Source organism: Symphalangus syndactylus, chromosome 3, assembly GCF_028878055.3.
Source record: "Symphalangus syndactylus isolate Jambi chromosome 3, NHGRI_mSymSyn1-v2.1_pri, whole genome shotgun sequence".
Taxonomy (NCBI): domain Eukaryota; kingdom Metazoa; phylum Chordata; class Mammalia; order Primates; family Hylobatidae; genus Symphalangus; species Symphalangus syndactylus.
Window position 1 is genome coordinate 87,646,416 of NC_072425.2, and position 20,698 is coordinate 87,667,113.

General features: G+C 41.7%; 1 long non-coding RNA gene across 1 annotated transcript in view; it reads left to right on the forward strand.

Annotated features, from left to right (window-relative positions):
• The window catches only part of LOC134736207 (uncharacterized), a 132,582-nt gene that overhangs the window by 57,835 nt on the left and 54,049 nt on the right, over positions 1-20,698 (forward strand). The window contains exon 2 of the long non-coding RNA XR_010120064.1: positions 10,502-10,633. This is a non-coding gene — a long non-coding RNA (uncharacterized lncRNA). The remainder of the gene's footprint in view (positions 1-10,501; positions 10,634-20,698) is intronic.

A 20,698-nucleotide genomic window follows, 5' to 3' on the forward strand; every position in this document is an offset into this window, starting at 1 on the left:
AAAACTTCTTTCTTTTGTTTTACAGCAAAACAAAAGCCCCACCTTATCCACGGGGGATACTTCCAAGCCCCCCAGTGATCACCTGAAACCTCATATACTATGGAACCTGATTGCCATCGATCAAAACACATTTCTCTTCATGTCTTCCACTCACAAATTTAATGCCTTTTCATTATAGCTAAGCAGTTTTTAAAATCATTCACTATGGCTATAACTTTTGTAGTTTGAAGACAGCAAAATTAGCATGAATTTCTTTTTTCTTATTCACAATTTCACAGATAGAAGATTCATTTTTACCAGATAATTTAGCAACCTGAACATACAGATTTTTTCTTTGTTAGGTTGAGAACTTTCACCTTTTCATTTAAAGGAAGCACTTTATGGCTCCTCTTGGGCATAGATGAATTGCTGGCATCACCACTCTTGTGCTTCAGGCCATGATTATATAAAATAAAGGCTACTAAAACACAAGCATGCTGTGATACTGCAACAGCCTAACTGATAACTGAGGTGGCTGCTAAGTGACTCCTAGGCTGGTAGCTTTTGGAGCATGCATACTCTGGACAAAGGGATGATTCACGTCCCAGGCAGGATGGCAGGAGATTTCATCACATCATTCAGAATGGTGTGCAATTTAAATCTTATGAATTGCTTATTTCTGAAAGTTTCCATTTAATGTTTTCAAATCACAGTTGACCGCAGGTAGCTGAAACCTCAGATGCAACACCACGATTAAGAGGGGACTATTGTAATCACTTCCTCACTTTTTGGCACACGAGATGCTCCGGGTTCACCTAGGTCCTAGAATCAACCATTTCACCAAGGAGCCCTGGTTGCTTTTACTGACAAATGGGATTAGACACCAAGATTTGGATGTCAGATGTGCTCATTGCTACTGGGGTGTTGTTGCTTCTATGCTGTCTCCACAGACAAAACAAGGAAATTATACATATACCTATATGTATGCATACTAACCCATACATGTATACATTTCTATGTATAACCATCTCTATTAAGCTAAATACGAGTTCATGTTTATATCTCCAACTCTAATCATTACCATATGGGTCATTCTGGTCTCTTCCCCTTGCTTATCTGTAAATTTTCACTCCAACAGTGAGAAACTTGGCTCCCACAATAATACAATTAAGTCAGTCTAAAATTTGGAAAAAGAGAAAAAGCTGTATATAAATGAGGAGTATGCAAATAGTTTTTCTGTTACAGAAAGTGAATTCTGCCTATCTTGTGTATACTGAGAAGTGAAAACACAGCAACTGAATTGTAATAAAAGTGTTCATAGCCCAGAAACAGAATATATGTGTACATTCTACATTAATATACAAACTACACATACATAATTTTAATATAGGACAATAAAACTGAAACATACATATATATGTAACATATTTACTAAAGAAGAAATACATAAAACAAGCCTAAACATTTACAAATCAAGTTTTATAAAATATTCAAATTCAAATTAATATTATTTTTCCCCTAAATCATTGTGTGTGTGTGTGTGTGTGCGTGTATGTGTGTGTATGTGTGTGTGGCACTACTGGTAAGTACATGGTGAGCTAGGCATTCTATTAATACATAACTGACAATGATCTAAAATTGTAATTACTTTCCCAGAAAGAAATCTGAGAATAAGAATAAAAAATCTTAAATATATCCTTAGCTTTGGCCTCAATAATTTCTTTTTTCAAAGCCTATTCTAGGAGTTAATACTCAGAAAAGTAGATAAATATTTTTGTTCCAAAATGTTTATCACAGGATTATTTAAGACAGCAAAAGATAGAAATGACTACATTAGCAACTAAAAAACAATTAACTAATTTATGGCATCTTCATAGAAAAATATTGAAGTCACTGAAAATAATGTATATAAAGTATTTTGAATAATATGGGGAAAGGATAACATAAAATCAGTTAAGTGAAAAAATTCGGAAACTAAAATTGTTTTATAGTACGATCTCACCTATATTAAAAATTATATAGCACAATTTTATAATATCTGGCAAAAACTTTTTAATGTGCATATCCTTAAACACTTCTTAATCCAAGAATTCATCCTATAGATATACTGACTTCAGTGTCAAATGCATATGTGCAAATATGCATCCCGATATTGTGATAGAAGATTGGCAACAACTTATATGTTCACAAAATAGGACTGGTTAAATAAACTATAATACATCAAGACAATGAATAGCATGCATTGAGGCAGTGCTGTATGGTTATATGTGATCTTGAAGATTTAGCATTTAATGAAGAAAGTTGCAGGATAGTATTTTTATTTTCTTAAAATATAATATATTCACATAATTTTTTATACTTATAGGATAGCTCTGGATGCACAAGAAACTAGTTCAAATAGTAGTTGCTTCTGTGGGATGGGGAACATGGTAACTAGAGGATTAGAGGTGGGAGGAAGAATTTTCACTTTTTTAGATCTTGTATGTTTTGAACATGTTACTAAGTGCATTCATTGTCTTTTGAAATTAAATCAATATTTTAATTTTAAAGAAAAGTACAAGAATACGTAGTAAATTCGTTTCAGTTAAGTAATAAGTGGTTTGCTGTGTGTTGCAGTCTTTTAAAAGCTGCAACAGTCTTTTAAAGGCTCCCAGTCTTTTCCTAACATTCAAGTCAAGGCTTCATACAAGGGCTTTCTGGGAGTAGGGCTTTTGTTTTTTGGTTTTTGGGTTTTGAGGTTTTTTTGGCAATCAAAGAAGGCAGTTGAATTTCACATCTTGTTTGAAGCCAATTAGGAAAAGAACAGCAGTTTTGTGACAGTAAAAGCATCCTCAAAATCAACTAAAGCCACAGAAGCAGCAGCTCAGAAAACCAAGGGTAACTCTAAATATATATTATGGTTATAATATAACCATAAAAATGTAAATATAAATGTAAAAATTGATATACATTTTATACACTTATATAAATACATAATTCCCCAGAATTACAGACATTATGGGGAAGTCATCAGAATTCATGGAGGACATGAAAATAGATGGAAGGGTGGCTGAGCCTGTTTTATCTAGATGTTAAGGAGAAGTGTGACTCCATCTGGCATGGAAATCTACATTTCTACGTGAAAACTGTGACACTTTCATTGACAGTTTCTCAACGAAAACTGAGCAGAGAAAAATGACCAGCAGAAAATACTAATTACCAATCTTAAGAAAAATCAAACGATAAATTCAGCTGGGTTGAAAAGGTCTTTTTTATTTATTTATTTATTTATTTATTTATTTATTTTTTTAATTCTCAGCCTTTTATTTATAACTTCCTTTTTTGCCCTTGGTTTCCTTTTTTTTTATTATTATTATTATACTTTAGGTTTTAGGGTACATGTGCACAATGTGCAGGTTTGTTACATATGTATCCATGTGCCATGTTGGTTTGCTGCACTCATTAACTCGTCATTTAGCATTAGGTATATCTCCTAATGCTGTCCCTCCCCCCTCCCCCCACCCCACAACAGTCCCCGGAGTGTGATGTTCCCCTTCCTGTGTCCATGAGTTCTCATTGTTCAATTCCCACCTATGAGTGAGAACATGCGGTGTTTGGTTTTTTGTCCTTGCGATAGTTTACTGAGAATGATTGTTTCCAGCTTCATCCATGTCCCTACAAAGGACATGAACTCATCATTTTTTGTGGCTGCATAGTATTCCATGGTGTATATGTGCCACATTTTCTTAAACCAGTCTATCGTTGTTGGACATTTGGGTTGGTTCCAACTCTTTGCTATTGTGAATAGTGCCTCAATAAACATCCGTGTGCATGTGTCTTTATAGCAGCATGATTTATAGTCCTTTGGGTATATACCCAGTAATGGGATGGCTGGGTTAAATGGTATTTCTAGTTCTAGATCCCTAAGGAATCGCCACACTGACTTCCACAATGGTTGAACTAGTTTACAGTCCCACCAACAGTGTAAAAGTGTTCCTATTTCTCCACATCCTCTCCAGCACCTGTTGTTTCCTGACTTTTTAATGATGGCCATTCTAACTGGTGTGAGATGGTATCTCATTGTGGTTTTGATTTGCATTTCTCTGATGGCCAGTGATGATGAGCACTTTTTCATATGTTTTTTGGCTGCATAAATGCCTTCTTTTGAGAAGTGTGGTTCATGTCCTTCACCCACTTTTTGATGGGGTTGTTCGTTTTTTTTCTTGTAAATTTGTTTGACTTCATTGTAGATTCTGGATATTAGCCCTTTGTCAGATGAGTAGGTTGCAAAAATTTTCTCCCATTCTGTAGGTTGTCTGTTCACTCTCATGGTAGTTTCTTTTGCTGTGCAGAAGCTCTTGAGTTTAATTAGATCCCATTTGTCAATTTTGGCTTTTGTTGCCATTGCTTTTGGTGTTTTAGACATGAAGTCCTTGCCCACGCCTATGTCCTGAATGGTATTGCCTAGGTTTTCTGGTAGGATTTTAATGGTTTTAGGTCTAACATTTAAGTCTTTAATCCATCTTGAATTAATTTTTGTATAAGGTGTAAGGAGGGGATCCAGTTTCAGCTTTCTACATATGGCTAGCCAGTTTTCCCAGCACCATTTATTAAATAGGGAATCCTTTCCCCATTGCTTGTTTTTGTCAGGTTTGTCAAAGATCAGATAGTTGTAGATATGTGACATTATTCCTGAGGGCTCTGTTCTGTTCCATTGATCGATGTCTCTGTTGTGGTACCAGTACCATGCTGTTTTGTTTACTGTAGCCTTGTAGTATAGTTTGAAGTCAGGTAGCGTGATGCCTCCAGCTTTGTTCTTTTGGCTTAGGATTGACTTGGCGATGCAGGCTCTTTTTTGGTTCCATATGAACCTTAAAGTAGTTTTTTCCAATTCTGTGAAGAAAGTCATTGGTAGCTTGATGGGGATGGCATTGAATCTATAAATTACCTTGGGCAGTATGGCCATTTTCACGATATTGATTCTTCCAACCCATGAGCATGGAATGTTCTTCCATTTGTTTGTATCCTCTTTTATTTCATTGAGCAGTGGTTTGTAGTTCTCCTTGAAGAGGTCCTTCACATCCCTTGTAAGTTGGATTCCTAGGTATTTTATTCTCTTTGAAGCAATTGTGAATGGGAGTTCACTCATGATTTGGCTCTCTGTTTGTCTGTGATTGGTGTACAAGAATGCTTCTGATTTTTGTACATTGATTTTGTATCCTGAGACTTTGCTGAAGTTGCTAATCAGCTTAAGGAGATTTTGGGCTGAGACAGTGGGGTTTTCTAGATATACAATCATGTCATCTGCAAACAGGGACAATTTGACTTCCTCTTTTCCTAATTGAATACCCTTTATTTCCTTCTCCTGCCTGATTGCTCTGGCCAGAACTTCCAGCACTATGTTGAATAGGAGTGGTGAGAGAGGGCATCCCTGTCTTGTGCCAGTTTTCAAAGGGAATGCTTCCAGTTTTTGCCCATTCAGTATGATATTGGCTGTGGGTTTGTCATAGATAGCTCTTATTATTTTGAGATACATCCCATCAATACCTAATTTATTGAGAGTTTTTAGCATGAAGAGTTGTTGAATTTTGTCAAAGGCTTTTTCTGCATCTATGGAGATAATCATGTGGTTTTTGTCTTTGGTTCTGTTTATATGCTGGATTACATTTATTGATTTGCGTATGTTGAACCAGCCTTGCATCCCAGGGATGAAGCCCACTTGATCATGGTGGATAAGTTGTTGATGTGCTGCTGGATTCGGTTTGCCAGTATTTTATTGAGGATTTTTGCATCAATGTTCATCAAGGATATTGGTCTGAAATTCTCTTTTTTGGTTATGTCTCTGCCAGGCTTTGGTATCAGGACGATGCTGGCTTCATAAAATGTGTTAGGGAGGATTCCCTCTTTTTCTATTGATTGGAATAGTTTCAGAAGGAATGGTACCAGTTCCTCCTTGTACCTCTGGTAGAATTCAGCTGTGAATCCATCAGGTTCTGGACTCTTTTTGGTTGGTAAGCTATTGATTATTGCCACAATTTCAGAACCTGTTATTGGTCTATTCAGAGATTCAACTTCTTCCTGGTTTAGTCTTGGGAGGGTGTATTTGTCGAGGAATTTACCCATTTCTTCTAGATTTTCTAGTTTATTTGCATAGAGGTGTTTGTAGTATTCTCTGATGGTAGATTGTGTTTCTGTGGGATCGGTGGTGATATCCCCTTTTTCGTTTTTTATTGCATCTATTAGATACTTCTCTCTTTTCTTCTTTATTAGTCTTGCTAGCGGTCTATCAGTTTTGTTGATCTTTTCAAAAAACCAGCTCCTGGATTCATTAATTTTTTGAAGGGTTTTTTGTGTCTCTATTTCCTTCAGTTCTGCTCTGGTTTTAGTTATTTCTAGCCTTCTGCTAGCTTTTGAATGTGTTTGCTCTTGCTTTTCTAGTTCTTTTAATTCTGATGTTAGGGTGTCAATTTTGGATCTTTCCTGCTTTCTCTTGTGGGCATTTAGTGCTATAAATTTCCCTCTACACACTGCTTTGAATGTGTCCCAGAGATTCTGGTATGTTGTGTCTTTGTTCTCGTTGGTTTCAAAGAACATCTTTATTTCTGCCTTCATTTCATTATGTACCCAATAGTCATTCAGGAGCAGGTTGTTCAGTTTCCATGTAGTCGAGCGGTTTTGAGTGGGTTTCTTAATCCTGAGTTGTAGTTTGATTGCACTGTGGTCTGAGAGACAGTTTGTTATAATTTCTGTTCTTTAACATTGGCTGAGGAGAGCTTTACTTCCAACTATGTGGTCAATTTTGGAATAGGTGTGGTGTGGTGCTGAAAAAAATGTGTATTCTGTTGATTTGGGGTGGAGAGTTCTGTAGATGTCTATTAGGTCCACTTTGTGCAGAGCTGAGTTCAATTCCTGGGTATCTTTGTTAACTTTCTGTCTCGTTGATCTGTCTAGTGTTGACAGTGGGATGTTAAAGTCTCCCATTATTATTGTGTGGGAGTTTAAGTCCCTTTGTAGGTCACTCAGGACTTGCTTTATGAATCTGGATGCTCCTGTGTTGGGTGCATATGTATTTAGGATAGTTAGCTCTTCTTGTTGAATTGATCCCTTTACCATTATGTAATGGCCTTCTTTGTCTCTTTTGATCTTTGTTGGTTTAAAGTCTATTTTATCAGAGACTAGGATTGCAACCCCTGCCTTTTTTTGTTGTCCATTTGCTTGATAGATCTTCCTCCATCCCTTTATTTTGAGTCTATGTGTGTCTCTGCATGTGAGATGGGTTTCCTGAATACAGCACACTGATGGGTCTTGACTCCTTATCCAGTTTGCCAGTCTGTGTCTTTTAATTGGCACATTTAGCTCATTTACATTTAAAGTTAATATTGTTATGTGTGAATCTGATCCTGTCATTATGATGTTAGTTGGTTATTTTGCTCATTAGTTGATGCAGTTTCTTCCTAGCCTCGATGGTCTTTACAATTTGGCATGTTTTTGTAGGGGCTGGTACCGGTTGTTCCTTTCCATGTTTAGTGCTTCCTTCAGGAGCTCTTTTAGGGCAGGCCTGGTGGTGACAAAATCACTCAGCGTTTGCTTGTCTGTAAAGTATTTTATTTCTCCTTCACTTATGAAGCTCAGTTTGGCTGGATATGAAATTCTGGGTTGAAAATTCTTCTCTTTAAGAATGTTGAATATCGGCCCCCACTCTCTTCTGGCTTGTAGAGTTTCTGCCGAGAGATCAGCTGTTAGTCTGATGGGCTTCCCTTTGTGGGTAACCCGACCTTTCTCTCTGGCCGCCCTTAACATTTTTTCCTTCATTTCAACTTTGGTGAATCTGACAATTATGTGTCTTGGAGTTGCTCTTCTCGAGGAGTATCTTTGTGGTGTTCTCTATATTTCCTGAATCTGAATGTTGGCCTGCCTTGCTAGATTGGGGAAGTTCTCCTGGATAATATCTTGCAGAGTGTTTTCCAACTTGGTTCCATTCTCCCCGTCACTTTCAGGTACACCAATCAGACGTAGGTTTGGTCTTTTCACATAGTCCCAAATTTCTTGGAGGCTTTGTTCGTTCCTTTTTATTCTTTTTTCTCTAAACTTCCCTTCTCTCTTCATTTCATTCATTTCATCTTCCATCACTGATACCCTTTCTTCCAGTTGATCGCATTGGCCACCGAGGCTTCTGCAATCTTCGCGTAGTTCTCGATACTTGGCTTTCAGCTCCATCAGCTCCTTTAAGCCCTTCTCTCCATTGATTATTCTAGTTATCCATTTGTCTAATTTTTTTTCAAAGTTTTTAACTTCTTTGCTATTGTTTTGAATTTCCTCCCGTAGCTCAGAGTAGTTTGATCGTCTGAAGCCTTCTTCTCTCAACTCGTCAAAGTCATTCTCCATCCAGCTTTGTTCCGTTGCTGGTGAGGAACTGCGTTCCTTTGGAGGAGAAGAGGTGCTCTGCTTTTTAGAGTTTCCAGTTTTTCTGCTCTGTTTTTTCCCCATCTTTGTGGTTTTATCTACTTTTGGTCTTCGATGATGGTGATGTACAGATGGGTGTTTGGTGTGGATGTCCTTTCTGTTTGTTAGTTTTCCTTCTACCAGACAGGACCCTCAGCTGCAGGTCTCTTGGAGTTCGCTAGAGATCCACTCCAGACCCTGTTTGGCTGGGTGTCAGCAGCGGTGGCTGCAGAACAGCGGATTTTCGTAAAGCGCAAATTCAGCTGTCTGATAGTTCCTCTGGAAGTTTTGTCTCAGAGGAGTACCCAGCCAAGTGAGGTGTCAGTCTGTCCCTACTGGGGGGTGCCTCCCAGTTAGGCTGCTCGGGGGTCAGGGACCCACTTTAGGAGGCAGTCTGTCCGTTCTCAGATCTCCAGCTGCGTGCTGGGAGGACCACTACTCTCTTCAAAGCTGTCAGTCAGACAGGGACATTTAAGTCTGCAGAGGTTCCTGCTGAATTTTTGTTTGTCTGTGCCCTGCCCCCAGAGGTGGAGCCTACAGAGGCAGGCAGGCCTCCTTGAGCTGTGGTGGGCTCCACCCAGTTGGAGCTTCCTGGCTGCTTTGTTTACCTAAGTAAGCCTGGGCAATGGCGGGCGCCCCTCCTCCAGCCTCAGTGCCACCTTGCAGTTTGATCTCAGACTGCTGTGCTAGCAATCAGCAAGACTCCGTGGGCATAGGACCCTCTGAGCCAGGCGTGGGACACAATCTCCTGGTGTGCCATTTTCCAGGCCCGTTGGAAAAGCGCAGTGTTAGGGTGGGACTGACCCGATATTCCAGGTGCCGTCTGTTACCCTTTTCTTTGACTAGGAAAGGGAACTCCCTGACCCCTTGTGCTTCCCGAGTGAGGCAATGCCTCGCCCTGCTTCGGCTCGCACACAATGCGCTGCACCAGCTGTCCTGCACCCACTGTTTGGCACTCCCTAGTGAGATGAACCCGGTACCTTAAACAGAGATGCAGAAATCACCCGTCTTCTGTGTCGCTCAGGCTGGGAGCTGCAGACCGGAGCTGTTCCTATTCGGCCATCTTGGCTCCACCCGAAAAGGTCTTTTAAAATTCCAGGCAATGTTTAAGACTAACTCACTCATTAGAATTATTCAATGCTTTTTTTTTTTTAGCAGGTGGGAAAGTTCCTTTCATGGATGAATACATGGATCATGGATCATATTAATGCACAATTCTAACAGAGGTGTCACAAAATATTATATTCCCATTAGACTGCCAAGTAAAATATTTACGTCTATGTTACTTAAAAAAAAAAAAAAAATTGTATGTAGGCCGGGCGTGGTGGTCCATGCTTGTAATCCCAGCACTTTGGAAGGCCGAGGTGGGCCAATCACGACGTCAGGCATTTGAGCCCACCCTGGCCAATATGGTGAAACCCTGTCTGTACTAAAAATACAAAAATTAGCTGGGCATGGTGGCGGGCACCTGTAGTCCCAGCTACTCGGGAGGCTGAGGCAGAAGAATCTCTTGAACCCAGGAGATGGAGGTTGCAGTGAGCTGAGATCGTGCCACTGCACTCCAGCCAGCCTGGGTGACACAGAGAGACTCCACCTCAAAAAAAAAAAAAAAAAAAAAAAAAAAAAGGATGTATATCCCAACAAAAGATTGATCATGAATAGGCTCCTGGAAGATAACAAAAGAAATTTAACGCACGACCATTAAGTTTTGATAGATTGTCAATTCTTCCTAGGAAATATCAGTAACAGAAGCTAGAAAAAATAATCAATTGCTTATGAGTGGTTACTTTTTTAAAAATTGTGATTTCAAGAAAACGTATTCCAGTTGCTAACACTTTGCAATGGGACCTAAAGCACACAAAATAATAAATAACCATTTGCTTTTGGAATTTCCATCAAGGGGATAGGAGACTTGTGAACCTTGCAACAGTCTTCTTTTCTCTTCAGTGCAGCCACTAACAGTTGTTATGATGGTTAGAACATTATGATTCAATATAAAGCATCATGCTTGGTAATGTCATGCAGGTATTAGTCCATTTGCAGACGGTGTTTTATTACAGTGGTCTTGGAGTAATAAGCAATGGCTCTGTGTTATTTGTAGGATTTTGAAACCGTCAGAAGCTCTTATATTTGTCACCACTGCAGAGAAAAGACAAAAGGCAGCCTGTTGGTTCCAATGAGTTCACAATGTATTGGAGAACATGGGGCTTGCTTGAGGCAGAAAAAAATAAAAGTAAGTTCATTTGCAGTTCAGTTATGTCTGAACTGATTAACAGTAAGTATAATTTGTGAACTATTACTGTTTCCTACCACAGGCAGGTTTTATGATTTTCCATAATTATCTGAAACATATTTTACAAACTTTTGACAGCAATAAAACATAAAGGTCTACAATTTAAGTGGCTCAAGACAAGTTCTGTAGACATTTGACAAGTTTCTTGCCAACACAGAGAAGGAATTTACAAAATAATAACTGAAAAAAAGTGATCTTAGATCCATGGAGATTAGTTTACAGTCTTCCTTTAATTAGAAGTTGAATTCCTTCTTAAATGGAGATTTGTATTTCTGATTTTGTATTATCCTTACTAAAAGAGGGGATTTATATAATTTTTAACACACTGTCAAATTTACTGTTAAAAATGTAGATGCTTAAAATTTTTTCTATCCAGTGGCTGCAAATCTCAGATTATAAAATCAATAATAACAACTCAGAATTTGTAGCAATACATTTAGTTAACAGCCTTCTTTTTTATCTCTAGTTATGAAAATATGTAATTGTGGAAATCACTACACATAAAGTGTCCCCTTCAATCTCCAGTTGGGTCACATGATTTTTACACAAAATTATTTTATTGAATCAAAAAGCCTTATTATATTGAACAAATCTCTGAATATCATTAACTAGAAATATAGTTATATTGCCTTTGATTTTATCTTTTAAACAACTGCATCATGTTTGTATTGCTGCCTAGCAACCAACCCCAAAACTTCATAGCTTGAAATTCCCTTCATTTGAGGTGATTTATTAATTCCCCTGATTCTGTAGGTTGCCTGGCAAGTTATCCTGCAGGGTTTATCTGAGCTCACCTGTTCAGCTGCATTCACCTGGTGAGCCAACTTGGGCTAAGCTTAGCTATGACAGGATGGAGGGCCATTCTCTCCATGGCTGACAATCGCCTGGACATGTTAGCTGGGACCCTTCCATTCTCCTTCACGTTGGACTGGACTTCTTCATAGAAGAGTAGAAGAGTTTCAGAGCTTCTGCCTCAAAAGCAGAAGCTGCAAGGCCATTTAAAACCTATATTCCTCAAATTGGAGCACGCCACTTCTACCACATTCTTGGTCAAACCAAGTCACAAGCTAACACAGATTCAAGAAGTGGAGAAATAGATTCTATCTCTTCATTTGGGTAGCTGCAAAAATATTCTGGCCATGTTTTCCAATCTACCATGCCCATATGATTAGAAATACCAAAATTCAGTCCCCACTGATAGCTATGCAGATTATGTCTTTCCTCAAGACATTTTACTACCATCTTCTAGAAAACTGTAATAACTACATAGATCTAGGAGGATTACTAATTAGGATGATATCTCCTGCAGTCATGCAGAGCACACATACATAATTGTAAATGGTTGTTCTGCTCAATTTCGTACTGATTACTGTATTAAAGGCAAGAAGGGGCTGGGCTTAGTGGACAGTGTCTGTAATCCCAACATTTTAGGAGGCTGAGGCAGGAGGATGGCTTGAGCCCAGGAGTTCAAGAACATCCTGGACAACATAGTGAGACTTCACCTTTATAAAAAGTAATAATATTTAAAAATAGCTGGGTGTGGTGGTGCACATCTGTGGTCCCAGCTACTCAGGAGGCTGAGGTGGGAGGATTTCTTGAACCCAGGAAGTTGAGGCTGCAGTGAGCCATGATCACACCACTGCACTCCAGCCTGGGCAACAGAGCAAGACCCTGTCTCAAGCAACAAACAAAAAGGTAATAAAGGCTGGAATATCAGTAGGTACTTAGAGATGATAATGAAATAAAGGGGTATTGGAAACCACAAATCTTGGCTCAAATATTTATGATGATAGTAGATTATAATAGTCAAGAGGTTAGACTGCAGGATCAGATGGTTTGAAATGAAATTCTGGCTCCTTGTTCATGAGCTGTGTGGTCTAAGGCAAAGTACTTACTTCCCTGTGCTTCAGTTTTCTCATCTGTAAAATGGGGATAATTATGCCACTTCTCACATTGACTTGTGGTAAGGATTGATTGATATAAAGTACTTGCAAAGTGTCTGGCATGAATAAGTATTCATCATCATCATTGGTAAAAGAAGGAGTCCATCAAATTTGGTACACCATTAGAAAGGAGAAGAGAGATTTTTTTCCCTAAATGAAATCATTCTGAGAACCAAAACAATAATCATGTTAGATCAGATCCCATCTTCCAATGCAAGCTAAATATTTGGGACAAATAGAAGAAAATTTAAGATGATGATAACTTTGAACATTTCTGCAACAGAATTTTAACCAGATATTTATCTAGAAAGCTTCAAAATCATGAAAAATGTGTTACTTCATCGAATAATTAGGAATGGCACAATGCTAACAAGGGTAGAACTAAACGGTGAAAAGCAGAAATTGTCCAAGGACTTTTGTTGGGTATTTTATTAAAATATCTGAAGTCTGTAAGGAGCCTCTGGGTAATTTCTTAGAAACGAGGAATTCAGGCCAGGTACAGGGGCACACATTTGTAATTCCAGTGTGTCTGGAATTGGTGGGTTCTTGGTCTCACTGACTTCAAGAATGAAGCCACAGACCCTCGAGGTGAGTGTTACAGTTCTAAAGGCGGCGTGTCCGGAGTTTGTTCCTTCTGATGTTCGGATGTGTTTGGAGTTTCTTCCTTCTGGTGGGTTCGTGGTCTCGCTGGCTCAGGAGTGAAGTTGCAGACCTTCGCAGTGAGTGTTACAGCTCTTAAGGCAGCACGTCTGGAGTTGTTTGTTCCTCCCGGTGGGCTTGTGGTCTCGCTGGCTTCAGGAGTGAAGCTGCAGACCTTCGTGGTGAGTGTTACAGCTCATAAAAGCAGTGTGGACCCAAAGAGTGAGCAGTAGCAAGATTTACTGCAAAGAGTGAAAGAACAAAGCTTCCACAGTGTGGAAGGGGACCCCAGCGGGTTGCCACTGCTGGCTCGAGCAGCCTGCTTTTATTCTCTTATCTGGCCCCACCCACGTCCTGCTGATTGATAGAGCTGAGTGGTCTGTTTTGACAGGGCGCTGATTGGTGTGTTTACCATCCCTGAGCTAGACATAAAAGTTCTCCACATCCCCATCAGATCAGTTAGATACAGAATATTGACACAAAGGTTCTCCAAGGCCCCACTAGAGCAGCCAGACACAGAGTGTCGATTGGTGCACTCACGAACCTAGAGCTAGACACAGGGTGCTGATTGGTGTGTTCACAAACCTTGAGCTAGATACAGAGTGCCGATTGGTGTATTTACAATCCTTGAGCTAGACATATAGATTCTCCAAGGCCCCACCAGAGTAGCTAGATGCAGAGTGTCGATTGGTGCATTCACAGACCCTGAGCTAGACACAGGGTGCTGATTGGTGTATTTACAATCTCTGAGCTAGACATAAAGGTTCTCTTCATCTCCACCAGACTCAGGAGCCCAGCTGGCTTCACCCAGTGGATCCCGCACCGGGGCTGCAGGTGGAGCTGCCTGCCAGTCCCAATCCGTGCACTCGCACTCCTCAGCCCTTGGGTGGTCGATGGGACTGGGCGCCGTGGAGCAGGGGGTGGCACTCATGGGGTAAGCTCAGGCCGCACAGGAGCCCATGGAGGGGGTGGGAGGCTCAGGCATGGTGGGCTGCAGGTCCCGAGCCCTGCCCCGCGGGAAGGCAGCTAAGGCCCGGTGAGAAATCGAGCACAGCACCGGTGGGCTGGCACTGCTGGGGGACCCAGTACACCCTCCACAGCCGCTGGCCCGGGTGCCAAGCTCCTCATTGCCCGGGGCCGGCAGGCCCGGCCGGCTGCTCCGAGTGCGGGGCCCGCCAAGCCCACGCCCACCCGGAACTCCAGCTGGCCCACAATCATCGTGCGCAGCCCCGGTTCCCGCTGGCGCCTCTCCCTCCACACTTCCCTACAAGCTGAGGGAGCCGGCTCCCGCCTTAGCCAGCCCAGAAAGGGACTCCCACAGTGCAGCAGTGGGCTGAAGGGCTCCTCAAGTGCCACCAAAGTGGGAGCCCAGGCAGAGGAGGCGCCGAGAGCGAGTGAGGGCTGTGAGGACTGCCAGCACGCTGTCACCTCTCACCAGCACTTTGGAAGGCCAAGGTAGGAGGATTACTTGAGCTTACGAGTTCGAGGTTACGGTGAGCTATGATCCTGCCACTGCACTCTAGCCTGGGTGACAGAGTGAGACCCTGCCTTCTAAAGAAAAAAAAGAAATTTAGTAATTCACAGTGAGTATCAGTGAGTTTCCATAGGAAATGTATCTATGTGTCTAATACATATTTATATACTACAAGATGAACATCCCAAATTCAAGTTTGAAATGTTCCAAAATCCAAAACTTTTTGAGCACCAACATGATGTTCAAAAGAAATGCTTATTGGAGCATTTTGAATTTCAAATTTGTGGCTTTGGTATGTGCAGCCAGTAAGTATAATGCAGATATTCCAAAATTTGAAAAAATCCAAAGTCTTAAGATTTCCAAAATCTGAAACACTTCTGGTCCCAAGCATTTCTGATAAGGAATACTCAACCTGTAGGCATTAGTAACCTTCCAAGTCCCCAAAGTTCTGTTCCATGAACACAGGTATGTGTGTGTATATGTGGTGGAGGGTCAGGGTACTGAGGTGTTTATACTTGGGAGAGCCCAGGAATCTATGTTCCTAATAAGCATCCTAAGAGGTTCTTACCATTAATCAGGATTGTGATACACTGCTCCCACTGAAATCTGGTCAATGGGCCAGCAGCATCAGCATCACATGGGATCTCATTAAAATGCAGAGGCCTGGCCTGGTGGCTCACACCTGTAATCACTTCCGGAGGCCAAGGTAGTTGGATGGCTTTAGGTTAGGTGTTTGAGATCAGCCTGACCAATATGGTGGAACCCCATCTCTACTAAAAATACAAAAAATTAGCCAAGTGTGGTGGCAGACGCCTGTAATCTCAGCTACTCAGGAAGCTGAGGCAGGAGAATCACTTGAACCGGGAGGTGGAGGTTGCAGTGAGCCGAGATCGCACCACTGCGCTCCAGCCTAGGCAACAGAGCAAAACTCTGGCTCAAAAAAAATAAAATGCAGGATCTCAGGCCCCATTCCAGACCTCAGAATCTGCATTTTAATAAGATCATATGATTCCTATGCACATTAAAGTTCGAAAATCACTAGATGACAACCTTTGGTCACAGTTGCATTCTGGTTCCGTTTTCCAAATCATTTTCAAACATTGCCAAGTTGGCATTTAAATTACTAGCTATGTAATTACTAGTAGTATTCTCTTAAATAACGCCATTTCAATAAATTCTACAAGAAGATAAACCAAAGGTTCGTTTTTGTCACACCTGGTGTTTATGTCTCAAGGTATTAAGTCTTGAAATAAAGGCTTTAAAATAACAAGTATATGTGTAGAATAACAGAATCATTTTACTAATTCAAAAGAGATAATAATAACCACAATGACAATAGCTACCCTTTGACAGTGTCTTTGTCTGACACTAGGCTCTATTATGTGTTGCTGTGGCTTACATGTTACCTTACAGAATCCTCAAACTTCTCATTATAAAACCACAACATTATTTTATCATTATATGGTAATAATTTAGATGCTTTTGCTTAAGGTACAAGTAAAATCTCTTGCAGCTATGCTTTTTTCCTTCTACCTTTTAAGAAACATTAAAAACTTCACTACTTTGAAGCCAATTCCCCTTTAATTAAATTGCTCAGTTGTGAATCACTTCACTAGTAAATAGAGTGAGCCAGTGGGTGAGGCACAGTGCAAACTCTTTTTGTGACTTTTGCCCATTCATTCATTCGTTCATTCATCTAACAAATAGTTACTGAGCTCAACATGTTTTGGGCTCTATACTCATACAAGAGATACAGAGGAAAGCAAAATACAGTCTGCCTTTAAGAAACATAAATCTAATAGAAAAGACAGATGAGGCCAGGCGCAGTGGCTCACGCCTGTAATCCCAGCACTTTGGGAGGCTGAGGCAGCAGGATGCTTTGAGCCCAGGAGTTTGCACCCAGCCTTGGCAACACAGTGACAACCTGTCTCTACAAAAAAAAAAAAAAAGAAAAAAAAAAAGAAAATTAAGTTAGCTAGGCATGGTGGTATGCACCTGTAGCCCTATCTGCTTAAGAGGCTGAGGTGGGAGGACCAGTTGAACCCAGGAGTTCAGGGCTGCAATGAGCTATAGTCGTGACACTGTACTCCAGCCTGGGTGACAGATTAAGACCCTGTCTCTAAACAGATAGATAGATAGATAGATAGATAGATAGATAACCAGCAATCATAACTAGATTCAATACATAGTTTTAATAGCATTTTAAGGGATGCATAGGAAAGGATCAGGGACCACTTACACAGAATTAATGGCCTGTTAGCTGTCATAATAGACAAGGGGACTTGATGAGGAAAGGTGCTACATACAGACAGTGGAAACAAAACAAGCAAAGGAGTGAAACTGCCTGATGTGTTTGGGGGAACGTTCTACTTCACTATGGTTGTGGAGTGAACTAGGTGCATGTGTTTAGACATGTGGTTTTGTGTCTGGAATTGGTGGGTTCTTGGTCTCACTGACTTCAAGAATGAAGCTGTGGACCCTCGCGGTGTTACAGCTCTTAAGGTGGCGCATCTGGAGTTGTTCGTTCCTCCCAGTGGGCTTGTGGTCTCGCTGGCTTCAGGACTGAAGCTGCAGACCTTCGCGGTGAGTGTTACAGCTCATAAAAGCAGTGTGGACCCAAAGAGTGAGCAGTAGCAAGATTTATTGCAAAGAGCAAAAGAACAATGCTTCCACAGTGGGGAAGGGGACCCCAGCGGGTTGCCACTGCTGGCTCGGGCAGCCTGCTTTTATTCTCTTATCTGGCCCCACCCACGTCCTGCTGATTGGTAGAGCTGAGTGGTCTGTTTTGACAGGACGCTGATTGTTGCGTTTACAATCCCTGAGCTAGACATAAAGGTTCTCCATGTCCCCATCAGATCAGTTAGATACAGAGTATCCACACAAAGGTTCTGCAAGGCCCCACCAGAGTAGCTAGATACAGAGTGTCGATTGGTGCATTCACAGACCCTGAGCTAGACACAGAGTGCCGACTGATGTATTCACAATCCCTGAGCTAGACATAAAGGTTTTCCACATCTCCACCAGAGCAGGTAGATACAGAGTGTCAATTGGTGCACTCACAAACCTCGAGCTAGACACAGGGTGCTGATTGGTGTATTTACAATCCCTTAGCTAGACATAAAGGTTCTCCACATCTCCACCAGAGCAGCTAGATACAGAGTGTCAATTGGTGCACTCACAAACCTCGAGCTAGACACAGGGTGCTGATTGGTGTATTTACAATCCCTGAGCTAGACATAAAGGTTCTCCACATCTCCACCAGAGCAGCTAGATACAGAGTGTCAATTGGTGCACTCACAAACCTCGAGCTAGACACAGGGTGCTGATTGGTGTATTTACAATCCCTTAGCTAGACATAAAGGTTCTCCACATCTCCACCAGACTCAGGAGCCCAGCTGGCTTCACCCAGTGGATGCTGCACGGGGGCTGCAGGTGGAGCTGCCTGCCAGTCCCGCGCCGTGCGCTCGAGCTCCTCAGCCCTTGGGTGGTTGATGGGACTGGGTGCTGTGGAGCAGGGGGTGGTGCTCGTTGGGGAGGCTCGGGCCGCACAGGAGCCCATGGAGGGGGTGGGAGGCTCAGGCATGGCGGGCTGCAGGTCCCGAGCCCTGCCCCGTGGGAAGGCAGCTAAGGCCCAGTGAGAAATCGAGCGCAGCGCTGGTGGGCTCGCATTGCTGGGGGACCCAGTACACCCTCTGCAGCCGCTGGCCCGGGTGCTAAGTGCCTCATTGCCTGGGGCCGGCAGGGCTGGCCGGCTGCTCCGAGTGCGGGGCCCGCCAAGCCCACGCCCACCCGGAGCTCCAGCTGGCCTGCAAGCGCCGCAAGCAGCCCTGGTTCCCGCTCGCGCCTCTCCTTCCACACCTCCCTGCAAGCTGAGGGAGCTGGCTCCTGCCTTGGCCAGCCCAGAAAGGGGCTCCCACAGTGCAGCGGTGGGCTGAAGGGCTCCTCAAGTGCCGCCAAAGTGGGAGCCCAGGCAGAGGAGGTGCAGAGAGTGAGTGAGGGCTGTGAGGACTGCCAGCACGCTGTCACCTCTCAGTTTGAAATGTTGGCAGAGGCTACATTGAGAATGTCAGGCTAAAGAGTTTGAATGAATATTGTGCTGATGGCAATAGGGATCCTTTGAAAGATTTATTCGGGGGATTGAGATCATCAGAAGTACAGTTTGGAAAGATCACACCGGCGGACATTTGAAAGATAGAATTGAGACAGTGGAGACAGCATTGAAAAATAAATGTATAGGCCAAAGCAGTGGGCATAGGGAGAAGAAGACAAATTAGAAGTGTAAAGTGCAAATGGACATGGCTTGATGTCCAGTTGAATATAAGGGATGCTGAAAGAGCAGCCTCCCGGATGCTGCTTGGCTTTCTGGCATGGATCCTAGGTGGATGATGGTGTCAGTCACTTCAGTGGAGAGCACCTTAGGATAAACAAGTTTTGGGCAAGAGAATAAGATGTGCCATTTGGAGCAGGTTGAGTTTGAGAAAGTTTGTACATTATCCATTGGAAGTGTGCAGTGCACAGCTAGTCTGGGGCCCAGAGGAAAGGCCTCAAATTATTTATGAAGTGTCTATCATAATGGACCATTTACGGAGTGACTGACCATAAGTCGTCATTATTCTCTTATATGACCATTTTAGCTGTCACATGCTGGGAAGGGATTTTCTTCCCTCTGCATGACATTTTTCTTCTTAAGTAATGCTGTACAATGGAAGTTCTCTTTGTTGACCTCCATTTGAACAATATATAGAATTAAGCAAGATTCTCCATTCCCTCTTGTAAATCATAAACACTAACCTCACTGAACACTCCCAGGTAGTAGGTTTCTCTCAAATATAACCTCATACATCCCCTCGCACCAGTTGAGTTGAATATTTACCAAGAGTTAACTTGATTGGTTCCCAGACCTATTTCATACCAGTGTAGTTGCTATTGTAATTACAACATTTAAATAAATATATAGAGCCATGAAACATGAATGTGAAAGTAAAGATGCAGTTTCTATGAAGACAATAAAAATAAGTTTGCTAAAAAAAATTGCTGTCAAATGAGTGGGTAAGACAAGTATGAAAAATCAGGGGAAATGATCAGAGCTTGGAAGAACTCATGTATTCAGATTGCTTTGCATACATATTAATTTCTCACTCCACTTTGAGGAAAGAAAGCTGGAAACTGTGCAAAAGGATTGTGGCTATAGTTAATGTAAGAAAGATGTTGACAGATTCTAACCAGAGGACCCATTTTCAAAAAGTCTTGACTCTCCATAGTAAAGTTAAATTGTCAATGTCCATTTGTAATTTTATACTGAAATAAAATGCATAAACTAAGAACTTTTTAAAAATATTTTTCCACTTTAAATGACTTTTTTGATTAACTAATATTGGTCGTGATCTCTCAGTTAAGAGAGTTTCTATGATTTGTGGTAAATGTGTCAAATGTTGTCTATAGCCTGAACTTTTGAAGAAACAAAGTGACCGCAAAGAGCCTAATTCTGAAGCCCTCATAAAGCACAGCAGATGGGATCCTCTGGTTGTAGCTCTGACTTTAGTTTGTGTTTGGCCACAAACAAGTTTTCCTCCTCTCTACACCAGTTGTTTCTCCTGGAAAATGGTCATTTTAAGGCAACTCAACTACATTAAAAAAAAAAAAAAAAAAAAAGAAAGGCTGGGCGCGGTGGCTCATGCCTGTAATCCCAGCACTTTCGGAGGCCGAGGCAGGTGGATCACGAGGTCAGGAGATCGAGACAATCCTGGCCAACATGGTGAAAACCTATCTCTACTAAAAATACAAAAATTAGCTGGACGTGGTAGTGTGCACTTGTAATCCCAGTTACTTGGGAGGCTGAGGCAGGAGAATCACCTGAAACCAGGAGGTGGAGGTTGCAGTGAGCCGAGATTACACCACTGCACTCCAGCCTAGCGACAGAACGAGACTCTGTCTCAAAAAAAAAAAAAA